The sequence below is a fragment of the Diachasmimorpha longicaudata genome, chromosome 14, assembly GCF_034640455.1.
Source record: "Diachasmimorpha longicaudata isolate KC_UGA_2023 chromosome 14, iyDiaLong2, whole genome shotgun sequence".
Lineage (NCBI taxonomy): Eukaryota > Metazoa > Arthropoda > Insecta > Hymenoptera > Braconidae > Diachasmimorpha > Diachasmimorpha longicaudata.
The window spans coordinates 4,537,977-4,550,366 of NC_087238.1; the positions used below are offsets into that span (position 1 = coordinate 4,537,977).

The following is a 12,390-nucleotide window of genomic DNA, read 5'->3' on the forward strand; positions in this document are numbered from 1 at the left end:
TGAACGTGACTTCATTTTCAGTGACATCAGTTAACTTTTTCATCAGCTCATATGGGAATTTTTTTTTTTCAATCATTAGTTTTAATGAAATTGGCAAAGTTCGGGGGAAGTTTTAATTCGAAAATGTGAAGTTTGTCATTTGATTTTGTTTCATGTGGGTAAATATGTGGTTGGAAAGACAGAAATGTTCTGTCATTTTGACTTTTATGAATTATTTTTTTTAATGAAAATGAAAATTAATTATCAATCGATTATTCTTCATTATTAATTATTTTTTCAGAAGTTGAGCAAATGTTTATTGATTAGAGAGATAAAATGAGATAATAAATAAATAATGTGTCGAAAAAAAATAGCTTTTCCGAATAATTATATAACAGATTAAAACATCACATTTATCTATTTCTTTAATTTCTTCTTCATTTTGTTTATATTTTGATGGAAGACTCGATTGAACCTAACTCCTCATTAACTATCACTAATGATTAATGATTATTTCAATTTCTATATAAATATTTATCAAATAAAAAAATGAAATGTCAAAATAAATGAGCCCTCGTCAAAAAAAAATCGTTTTTCTGAGTAATCGAGTGATAAAAAAAATTATTATTTTTTATTTCCATATCTCCTATCTCCGATTCTTGTCAATCCATTCCAATAATGGTCTCAATCTCTTTCCCCCTCATGATAAAAATACCTCCCATGAATTTAGGCTCACAACAATAATTCTCCTTCGCTCAATTTCGGTAGGAATATGTTTGCCATGGAATACGCAACTGAGATTCGTTTCTCGTTTTACATATTGTTTGTGGATGGGGTAGGAAAATACACCCTTCACTGATCCACAGATGGGCTTCTTCCTCCACGATTTTAGTATCAGTGAGTACCTTGAGTGCGGAGGGAGACATAAGAGAACTGAAATTTTGGATGTGTGTTGCATGGATGATGGCAATATGCAGGGATTTTCTAGGGGATGGTGAACACCCGAACGGAATATAAATGCAGTTATTAGAAACGTTTTGGTGACGTACATGTAAGTAGCCATAGGGTTTGCCACGAGGTTCGTGCTACTTTTGCAAATCGAAAATGAAGTCGACAAAGAACAAATGCTGGCTAAGGGCAGCTGAGTGAGGGTGATGAGGGTGGGAGGGAGGGAGGGTGAAACTTGTAATAACACGATAAGGTTACTCACAGCGACCAATCTACATGCTAATCCACCTTTTTGGGGTAAAGAGTTTACCACCCTTCACTTCACTTTTCAAATAAATATGGGGGATAATCCGAGTATCTGAAGTTGATGACTTTCAATTTCAATTTTGACAGCTGAAGGGAGAGAATTTTTTTTTTATGAAAAAAAAAAGATTTCTCATCAATTTTAATTCTTGTGATATCAATTGTTTATTGATTAATTCAACGACATTGAGCAGCAGAATTACGAGGAATTTTTGGTGAGTCGATAAGTCGAGAAGACATTTATTGAAATTTTATTGATGTTTCCAACGAAATTAGAATTTTTTCAATAAAAATTGAAGTAATAAAAAGGATTGAGTGACAAAAGAAATTAAAACCAACGAAAATTCAACATTTTGATGGCAAGAAATTCATTATAATCTGAATCAACGTCTCAGTCTCAATAATATCTTCAAAGTTACCCAGAAATTCAAATGGAAGCTTTATACAATAGAAAATGTGACGATACCCAGAGTTGAAGTGACGTTTATAGGGCTGAAACTTTTTGAAAATGCAAATCCGTTGGAACAAGGAGTCTTACTCGGTAAAACTCACCAAGCATCAGCCACAAAGTGACAAGAGTCTGACTTTTGCGGTGAGATTTACCACTGAATACAGATATATTCAACCAAACTATTATCATGACTCTGCTTTCTTCGTTCAACTTTTGGGGGAAAATTTTGCACCCGTTAAACTTCTAAATCCGTGTATCCAGGATACTTTTTGATACTTCTGAAGCCATTGCCCTAACGTTTCGTCTAATGCCCACAGGATATATCGTATTATCACAATCTTCAGGATTTGGATAAATCTCCAAATCCATTGCAAATCTCATGAACTTTTCACTCTTGTACTGATGTTCACGAAGAACATCAGTTGATTTTGGGAACTTTATCATTATATGCATCACCGAGATGATGAATATTCATGAAAAATCATTTTATTCTCATTCCGGTGGCTGTGCTTTAACGGAAACAATTAGGACCAGAACCCTTGTGCCTTCCTAATCCACGAGATCGTTGGTATAATCCCTATGAATATAATTTACTCTTTGAATGAATGCCAAAATATAGATAGGATTATTTTACTCATCCATCGGCCCCTCGAAAATCCCAATTGATTTATTCATAATTAAACTAACGTTGGATGCAATAAAGTTGGCATGAAATCCTGTCAAAGCACAATCAGAACCTGATGACAGGAATAACCAAAAAATAAATCTAAAGGAAAAAGTTATTTCAAAGACTTTTGGAAAAATAGTGTACGTCCCTGGGATTTAGGCAAAATGTTACCTGAGATCTCATCATCTGTGCTGACTGAGGAAGGGTAATTACCAGGTAATTGTCACCTCAATGAATCATTGGAGCGAACTGGGATTGTCAAGACCAACGAGTCCACCTGTGGAACTTAAATCCAGGAAATTATCCAGATACTTTGGAAATGCCCTCGAATCAAATGTCTGAAGAACTAATAAAAATCAAATGTCCAAGGTCATTTACCATTGACTCACTCCTCATTCTCCAAAGGATCTGGATCCTATTAAAATGATCCACGAGTTTATGACAACTAACAACATCAGACTATGAACCACTGACCAACTATTGTATGAATAGAAAATAATGAGCTGATTACATGTCAACTGACATGTAATAAATAAATATGTCATCAATGATAGTCAACAACCTATGACAGGGTAATATTACATTATTAATTAAAGATGATAATAAAAAGAGAGTTATGTTTTTTCCTGGAATCCCAAAAAATAATGAAATAATGTGAATTTGGAAGGATCGAGGTAGACACTAGCCCGCACTACCCTTAATCCCCAAAACTGGCACAAACCCAAATACACGTATGGGCGCCCCTTGATATTGCAGCCATGGATTAACACGATTTTCTGTACTCTATCTGTCTTTATCTGCACCCCATCTAACTCCTGTCTCGTCTGAGAAAGTCAGATGGAGGGACGAGGAGGTGCAAGGTCGATATGAACGTTCCTCGGTGCACCTCTCCCCCCCCCCCCAAAATATACAGCGAAAGGGCAAATCCCACCTTCCTAACCATTTCCCCCATCTCCCACCACCCCTGGAACTTCGCACTGATTGTCTGTCTTTCATTATCACTCCCAAATTCTCACACAACCCCATTTTGCCACTAATGAGACCGAATAGTTGAGATATTTTTGCCTGATAACTGTCAGGTAGACGTCAGATGTATTCTTGGTTCTGTGATGTGTGCAATGGTGAGGGAAAATGGTCTTTTCAGGGATTAATGATGGGGTGTTATTTTCAGAGAAGTTAAAAGTATCATTGAAAAGGAATTAAATCTCTCGACATTTAAATTCCAAATCAAGTCGGGTAATTTAGTATTTAAATAGTAGTGGTAGAATCATCTCTGTTAGATAATTTAAATTAATTTAAAAAATTGTGAAAAAATAACAATAGAAATTTGGATTTAACTTCAAACTGATGAACTGAAGTTTCGTCAAGTAAAAAAAATAATAAAATCGTTCAAAATGGGCATTTTTATATCCCCTAATTTAATTTATCTCCCATCAATTGAAAAAAAAAATATTTTAAAAAGAAATAATGACTTGCCATTTACAAAGAAGTCAAAAAAATGAGAAAATGTCATCCAAAAGTAATTAAATTCAATTTGGTGGGCATTAAAATCCCCGAATCAAGTCATCTCTAGCCTCTAGTAATAGAATCCCTTACGTGTAATACTCAAAATCAATAAAAAAATTTTTTTTAATCAGTTTTTTAAATTCTCTACTAAACCCTGAGACCCAACAATTAAACTTAAAACTGATGAACCAAAGTTTCATCAAGCAATAAAATAAATAAAACCGTTCAAAATAGACAATTTTATATCCCCTCATTCGATTCATCTCCCATCAATTTAAAAAAAAAAAACCGAAAATTCCACGAAGGAAACACGAAACAAGAATGAGAAAAATTGTTATATGATAGAAGTCGGAAATTGAAGCTCGGGAAAAAGTTCGCCTCAACGATTAATCTAGCCCCCAATAATATTTGTCTGAACCGGTGGATAGGAACGTCTGCTTACAGTCCTCAATCGCCCCTTTACCTCTTTCTCCTCTTCCTCAACTACTCTTACATCTTTTTTTTTTTTGTTTTCCCTTTTTTTTTTCCGACCATCTCCAGCGGTAGGAAACTGCGGTGTGAGCAGCCAAGCGTAACCGAAATTGCCTCTTCGACCACTAGTCAGATCCACACGGATGCTCAAAAACTCTTTATCCCGGGCGTCGTCCTCTTTAATTCGTTGGCTCCCCCTCCTCACCCCCCCCCCCCCAACCAGACTATTTTGTCGATTAGACCGAACATTTCCCATTGCCACTGGAGACGACTTTCGATTTCCTTAACCCAATGCCACCCCCACAGAGGTAAAAATCTCCCTTTTCTCGAGAATAGTCAATGGCAATTATGGAAATGTCAACGATAAACCCATCGCATCATAGGCGATTATACTTTATCACTTTATCACTTACTTTCCCTCTCGACTTCAGTGAATTTCGTTTTTTTTTTTTAAGGAGGAAAATAATACGGAATTGAGGGATTTTTTTTGTTGCACTTTAACATTTGATAAGGGAAGTCACATCGAATTTAATTAAGAATTAATGGAATGTTGATATGTGGAAGTTCTTGAGGGATATAATTAGTTGGTTAATGATGAATGGAGCAAGTTCATTCAAAATTCACGAGTAAAATGCAAACGGATGGTGGAGCCATCTGGGGGAGGTGCGGAGAAACGACCCAACGGAGGTCGGCAGTGATTGCTGGTTCGACCAGTGCAGCGTCGGTAATGTGGGGAACTTCATTGCGAAGTGTTAGGGTCGTATCCGGTGACCACTTATCGATATTTTGGACGAGAGCTGGGATTCTGGATTTTTGAAATTTATTTTTTTGAGTCGAAGCATTTGAATTGGGAGTACAAGTCGAAAATATCGATCTGTTGAAGTTTAAGGAGGTTCTCAACCCCTTCCCTCAGGATTCAAGTTTTTTGGAGTTTTATGACTCATTTGCGATGGGATTGAGGTACCAAAAAATAACGGTTCCGCGTTTTTTTTGTTATTTAATGAATCACGATGTATTGAACTCATGAGAACATTTTCCTGCGATTTTTTAAAACTTGAAATTACAAAAAAATGATGGAAAAATGTGAGAATTATCGCACCACCACGAAACCTCGTGAGTTATTAAATAACATAAAAACGTGATATTTTTCGTGTTAATGGAATCTATAATTTAACATAACAAAAACGAAATTTTTCTGACCCAAAGAAAATCGGTCAAAAAATTTATTATTTTTCGTAATTAAAAATTCTCAAAAAAATACTAGGACCCTCTTTTCTGACCTCCAATCAGTTTAATCCTGGAGATTATACTTCACGCTTGTCCATCGGAATGTCACTAGACAAATTGTGGAATTTTTACCCAATTTTTCAACTTTCACCCAAAATTGATGTAATTTAACATGAACACGAGCCATTCCATCATTCGAATGTTTTTTGACCGATCAGATGACTTTCGTGCGTTTTAAAAACGGACATGCCCCGTCACGACATCATTATTCAAATGTTCATAACGGCATTGAAAAATTCCACCTCAAATGATGATTAATTGCCTAAAAATTGGGGAGAGTGACGTTTAAAATTTCCACCGGGAAATATTTGATTTCCAGTTGTTGTCAAAAAATAATAACTCGTTCTGCAAGTTCTAAAATAACTATTCACGTTTATTCTGTCGTCTCCGATTATTTCTGCACCAGTTAAAGTGATAGATTGTGGTGGATAACAATCCACCCCTGTGAATTATACCATTGCGTATTCGTTGCATTTTTTTTTTTTAAACGACAATCTGAAATTTCAGAAGGTGATCGTGTCTGGAACGATTGTCCATCGTATAAGTAAACAAGAAATTCGTGCTCAAGGTATTGCGTGTAAACTCGGTGGGTGGTTGGCGTTCACGCACCCCTTAACCATCGTCACGGTGCGTGTTAAAAGCTCGTGCATAATGTATACGCATAATCGCATGATCATCGTCAGGCACGACAGAAAAAAAAAAAGTGAGGAAGAATGATTTTTGGTGATAAAAATGTTTTGACGGTCTTCAAAGATTCAATTCACAATTGCGAGACTTTCTCATTAATTATTAATTATTAATTATGAATTTTAGCTTTAATTTTCAAATGATCTAGTAATTTTTCTTCTCATGTCCTTCTGTAAATTACAATTTCGCGAAATCATCCCTCAATTCAGGTCAATTTTGAATAACAAAATATGTGAAAACTTCAATAATAAACAATAATTTGCTAAAAATGCAAATTGACAATTGAGAACAACATCAACTCAATTTTTCTCTATTTTTCCTGCACAATTCCATCAAATTGCCATTTCAATTTCTCCCAAAATTTTTAAACATTGAATTTCACCCTTGAATTCATCCCCGCAATACATTTTTCCACTCCAACATACCGTCCTGTTTTCGACTACACCCCCTCAAGCTACATTGCTTTCGTGACGTCTACCAATATAATTATAATATTACACGGGAAATAGCGTCGTTGCTATAGAGCGTTGTGCGACCAGAAAACGCCGGAGGGTTACCCCCCCACCCCCAGAGCTCACCCGTTCTGCATAATTAATAACAACCCCCGATGCCCGTACTCATATCATCTCCGAAACTTCATTAAATTTATTTCTTTTATTTCTCCCCCAAATTAAAATACTACAACGAAACATACGAAATTATGAAATTACTTTGGACGAGTGTTCAGCTTCCGGAATAGTCTCATATCACGAATGAGAAGTAGAAAAAAAAAAAAAATCCAGGAAGTTGAGATGGATGATGGCCAAAAAGGAGGAGACGACTTATAACGTATTCGTCTAACGCAAGAAATAGATTTATTCTCTGGTTTTCCACTTTCATACGACAAACTTGTATCCACCCTCATCCCCATATTATTTATTCTATCCCTCAGGAATCTCGGGTATTTTCGGTTACGTTCGAGAATTTCGGAATGTTTTTTATGCAAAAAATTCTGGAGAAATTGGCAAATGGAGAAACATCTCGAATGGTAATAAAATTCTGTGGAGCATCAGATTTTATTTTATTCGTGAAGGGGGTGAGAGGGAGGGAATTTACCCTCCTACCACACCCCCTCAACATCTCATTCTCTCCGTAGGGGCAATTCAGTATGACTACGAGTCATATTAAAATATTGCGCTGAAGATCACCTCCTCATTTGCAAAAATAACTAACGAATATCATTTCGAATGAATAAATTTATGTGTCAGTGCAGTCTCTCATAAAAAATTCGACAGAAAATGAAGAGAAAATTCACCGGTTCGTTCATTTTGCGACAGGGTGAAATATAATATTCCGGGTGCCATCGTGTACTGAAAGTAGATGCAGCCAATTCTATCCCCAGGTAACAGCATTTATCGTACGATAGATGCTTGAATTTCATATCACGTGCTATTGGGAAAAATTCAAACAGTCGAGGGGAAAATGATGGGGACAACTCACATGATCAAGTGGCTCAATAAACCAATGACAGTTGAAGTTTATTTTCGATGAAAATACATCGAGAGATATTTTTTATAAAAATTATTCTAACATTCCATAAAAGTGATTCATGAATCGTCGATTTGTCATTTCTACCCAGGAGTTTAAGTAAAAAATTAATGTATGATGAAGAAATTTAAGTTTAGGTTCGAGGAATTGTATCTTGATATAAATAAAAAAATTACTATACATTAAAATTATAAAAAAATAACTCTAACGTGGAATAAAAATTAATATCATCATATTTCAAGTTTTAAGACAGAAAATAACAAAACTCGTGATGGAAATTTATAAAACTGTTGGATAATTTTTACCAAAAATTTATCTTCTTGAATAGATTCAAAAAAAGTGAAAGAATGAAAGTACAATGTTGTTGGTAGTAATTGAGCCATTTGTTTAACAGTTTCTGGAAAGAGGACGTGAATTTAGGAAAGACTTTGTTGCCCCAAATCTATAATTGAATCTAGAAAATGGAGACTAGTAAACTGACTTCGATATATAGCTCATGTTGGATAACATTGTGAGCTTTACGAGGTTGAGAAATAAAATGTTGGAAAATAATTCGAAGACAAACGATACGGAGAGAAATAAAAAGGTGAACATTTGATGGGAATTTTCAGGAGAAGTGCGAGGTGTGATTACACGATCGCCACCTGTCGGAATCTATAATTGAATCTTGAATTCACCCGGCGAGAAGGCCCAGAATGATGAGAAAAGTGGAAAATACAGGCGGAGTTGGAGAAAAAAATATTGAGATTGAAATATTTGTTTTGTAATAAAAATTAAAAAAAAAATGAATCAGTAGCAAAGAGGGAAAGCGAAATGAGTCGACTCATCTCTAAGTTTAGTTTCTGAGGAGCAATATCTCCAAATGTAAGAGAGATAGCAAAATTTTTGTTATTACATTTATTGTAGTATTGAATTTGCTCTACAAAAAAGGTTATGATAAATAACTTGCTATCTCCCCCCCATTTAGAGATATTCCTAAAAAACTAGCGATTAGTCAAGTGATGCATCTTGTTTTAACACTTCCCAACTAGATTTATTGTTCAAATTTTGAAATTAATAGTAAATTATAAAAAATACTCTGTCATACAAACTGCCACCATCTTACAGAAGACTTATGAATGATGCAGTCGAGGTGAATGAGACTCGAGATAAAAACGAATGATGGAAATTGAAAAGAGGAAAACAATAATCTTGTGCGAGGCACATGGGAAATCTCAAAACTATTATCATACTTTATGGTGTCTCTCCAGTGAAATTGAATGGTTTTTTTCTAAAACGACAAGTGCAGATGGAATAGTGAATTGACTATCAAATTTTCAAAAGCTCGTCCGAATTACTTAAATTTAATTGTCTCCGGAATCGAGAATATGAGAAATGTCAACATCAATAAAATTGAAAAATTCCATTTTCATATCAATCTCGAGTCAATTTATTCCCAAGCAAATAGTCATACCATCGTCGAGGATTTTAAATAAGTTATGGTCCAATGTAAACCTCATCCCTTCAATTTTTTCCATTTTTTCAAAAAAAAAAAAATTAAAAAATATTTTCACGTCCGCACAGTATCGGAGTATTATTCTGCCTCGAATTGACTGATATTCAGAGTTGGAATCCCACAGGGGAGTGAACACAGTGGAGTTTTCGTGGGAGTTTTGTTTGTCGATTCAATCGTTCGTGTTGATGTGTCAGATGTCGAGAGTCTACTGATGTGAATGGAAATAAAAGGAGAAAAAATAAAAAATTTTTGGGGCGCGCGGATAAAAAAATCCTGTCCAATGAAAAATAATAATAAATCCCTTGTCCCCCAGATTTAAAACCTCCCAATACCACTTCAATATTGTTACAAAAATGTGATAGTCCCGGATTTTAAAAAATAAAAAAAATATCAAAATCATCGGTAAAATCGATAATTCTATTTCCGAATGCTAATTGAACCATTCGAATCCATTTCCCGCACCTGAACTACGATGAAACGATGAATTGAATAATAGATTTCCTCTCGGATTCTTCCGGCCTTGTGACCCAACCAGTGTCAAGTGATTTATGAAGCCAGTGGCCACCTGACACTGATGAGTGAACCCCTCGAATTGATTCCAACCACTCGGGTGTGCCACATAATATAGTATAATTAATGATCCTGTTGCTTCGGCCTCTCCCTCTAACCTCTAGACATGCGATCACAAACGAAAAAAAAAAATAAAAAATTGTATACTCGATGAAGAAAAAAAAAAATGAGGTCATTGTAAACGTGATTATATATCACCATTGATGGAAATGTGTGGTAGCCAGTTGTTGATATGAATTTTCTAATGCTACAGGTGCACTATGTACACCTGACTTTCACGCTGTGTATGGAGAAATTTGTCTAACGAATGAGAATATTAAAGTCACCGGTGATGAAACATCTTGCGTTTATTATACTCAAATTTATGCCCCGAAATGAACTTTGCTTGATTTTTCCCATAACGAAATGCCCTGGTACAAGATGATGAATCGCCAACATTGAGCCGACACTCAGCCAATGTTGGCCGATCCTCGGCCGACTGTCGGCAGTGGTATACCGCGTATTAGGGATAGATGATAATATAAAAATGAGACATTAATTCAGGTCTGGGACTAAATTAGGTTCGATAGAGGTTTAAACCTGTCCTAAATTTACCTCACATTAATGAACATTAATGCAGTTCATGTTTTGAAAGTAAATTACAGAATAAATTTACAAATATTAATTTTGCTATTGGGCTGAACATCTTCATCTCAATCTACATTTCCAAAAAAATTTCAATTCCAGATAAATCGATCTCCATCAAAAACCCTAATCGATGTAACACCGCGGTAACATTAATTACCGATAACTGATGAGGTTTGTATCAAAGCCTGTTAATCAACACCGCCTTTAAGATAACATCTTAACGCATCATTGACTGCAATATAGCGATGGAAAATAACTGGCCATAATAACAAAATTGAAAAGTTACTGGTATCCAATATAAACTCATGTATCCAGTAATTGCTAATTATTACACGCATGGTACGAAGTGAACTCTACCAGTTTCGTTTAATTACATCTACGTGGGATCAAGTGTTGCTACCAACTGTATTAAACGTTATTATCGATTTTTAATTTGGCTCAAAAACTCGTTAAAATACCTCGAGTTAGCACTTCTACCAGAAAGATCTCTTCGAATTACTTCCAACTGCGATGGGATAATTTCGTACCGGCGAACAGTCACAATTACAACGACCGGTATTGACACTTAAACGATTGTATTACTGAACATTAACTTATTAACGATCAGTTCACACGCTACAAAATTTTTAAACAATTTTTACGGAATTTTTATTATTATAATTTCCCTCAGTTCTGTCTAAACGACTCTGTGCAACGCAGAGAGAAAAATGTTGAGTAAAAATTATGAAAAAATGTGTAATTCTTATTTAATATCCCTCCCCCTCCTCCATTTAACTAATTTATTATCTCATATGGAATCAAATTAATCGAATATTATTATTAAAATTAATCTTTCGACCAAAATACCGAAAAATATCAATTATGAAACTGAAAAATTTCCTCCCAAAAATCACTCGACACCGAATCTCTTTATACAATCTGAACAATAAAAAATCTAAGAACAAATACATTTGATTTTTTAATTGATTCAACAATCCCCTCTCGATTAAATAAAACGTCTTCTAAAAATTATCTTTCAACCCTCCCTTAAATTTAAATTCCTTTCCACCAGTGAAGAAGAATCACGACTCGTTTCGGTGATTTTACGATTCAATTACAATAAAAATAATTTGATAAACAATTTCTAACCATTTCGTCACTCCACTAACCACCCCCAACTCTCGCCTTAGACCCACGATACAAGGGTAGAGGAAAGGGGAGAATCAGCTCACGGGTGAGTGCTACATTTACATGATATGAATATAATGAAGAGGGCTGGGGTGTTCGTGGACTCCCTATACCATTGCTACCTGTTGAACGAAGAGTTCAACCCTCGCTGACCTATTCCGAAGGTTACTGCTACCATCTATACAGATTAAATTTCCCTATTAACTTTAGATTGGTCACCCTATGAGAGAACTTTACCCCCAGCGGATCCTTTTTCATGACCTCCCATGAATCCGATGGTGAAAAAAAATTTATTTCGTCACTAAAAATATTTAAAAAATTACCCCGTCTTCCAAACAACGTAATCTACCCCCAAAAAAGGGTTTAAAAATGAGGATCAAGGCCTCGGGTCAACAGACGATATGAAGTACTCGATAGATCACGAAGTCCCAAAATGACGTGAGGGGGATGTAAGAAAGAATAAATATAACGAAATAGACGAATAGACGGCGAAGTGATAAAATTGAAAATCGTTAGATGGATTTAACGAATCGTTATAATGCGATGACTCGTCGTCGACGGAGCACCCAAACAATAACCATCATCCAGATTAATGCCCATCAATAATATATCGGGGATGATTGACACTGAATTTCCCATCAATCGGGGACTAATAGGATTTCAGATGTATAATATATAGAGGGAGAACAGAAAGAGAGCTTTCAC

At 35.3% G+C, this 12,390-nt stretch overlaps 1 protein-coding gene across 3 annotated transcripts in view; it reads right to left on the bottom strand.

Annotated features, from left to right (window-relative positions):
- The window catches only part of LOC135169388 (kinesin-like protein CG14535), a 190,245-nt gene that overhangs the window by 117,090 nt on the left and 60,765 nt on the right, over positions 1–12,390 (bottom strand). The gene's annotated exons all lie outside the window — the stretch shown is intronic.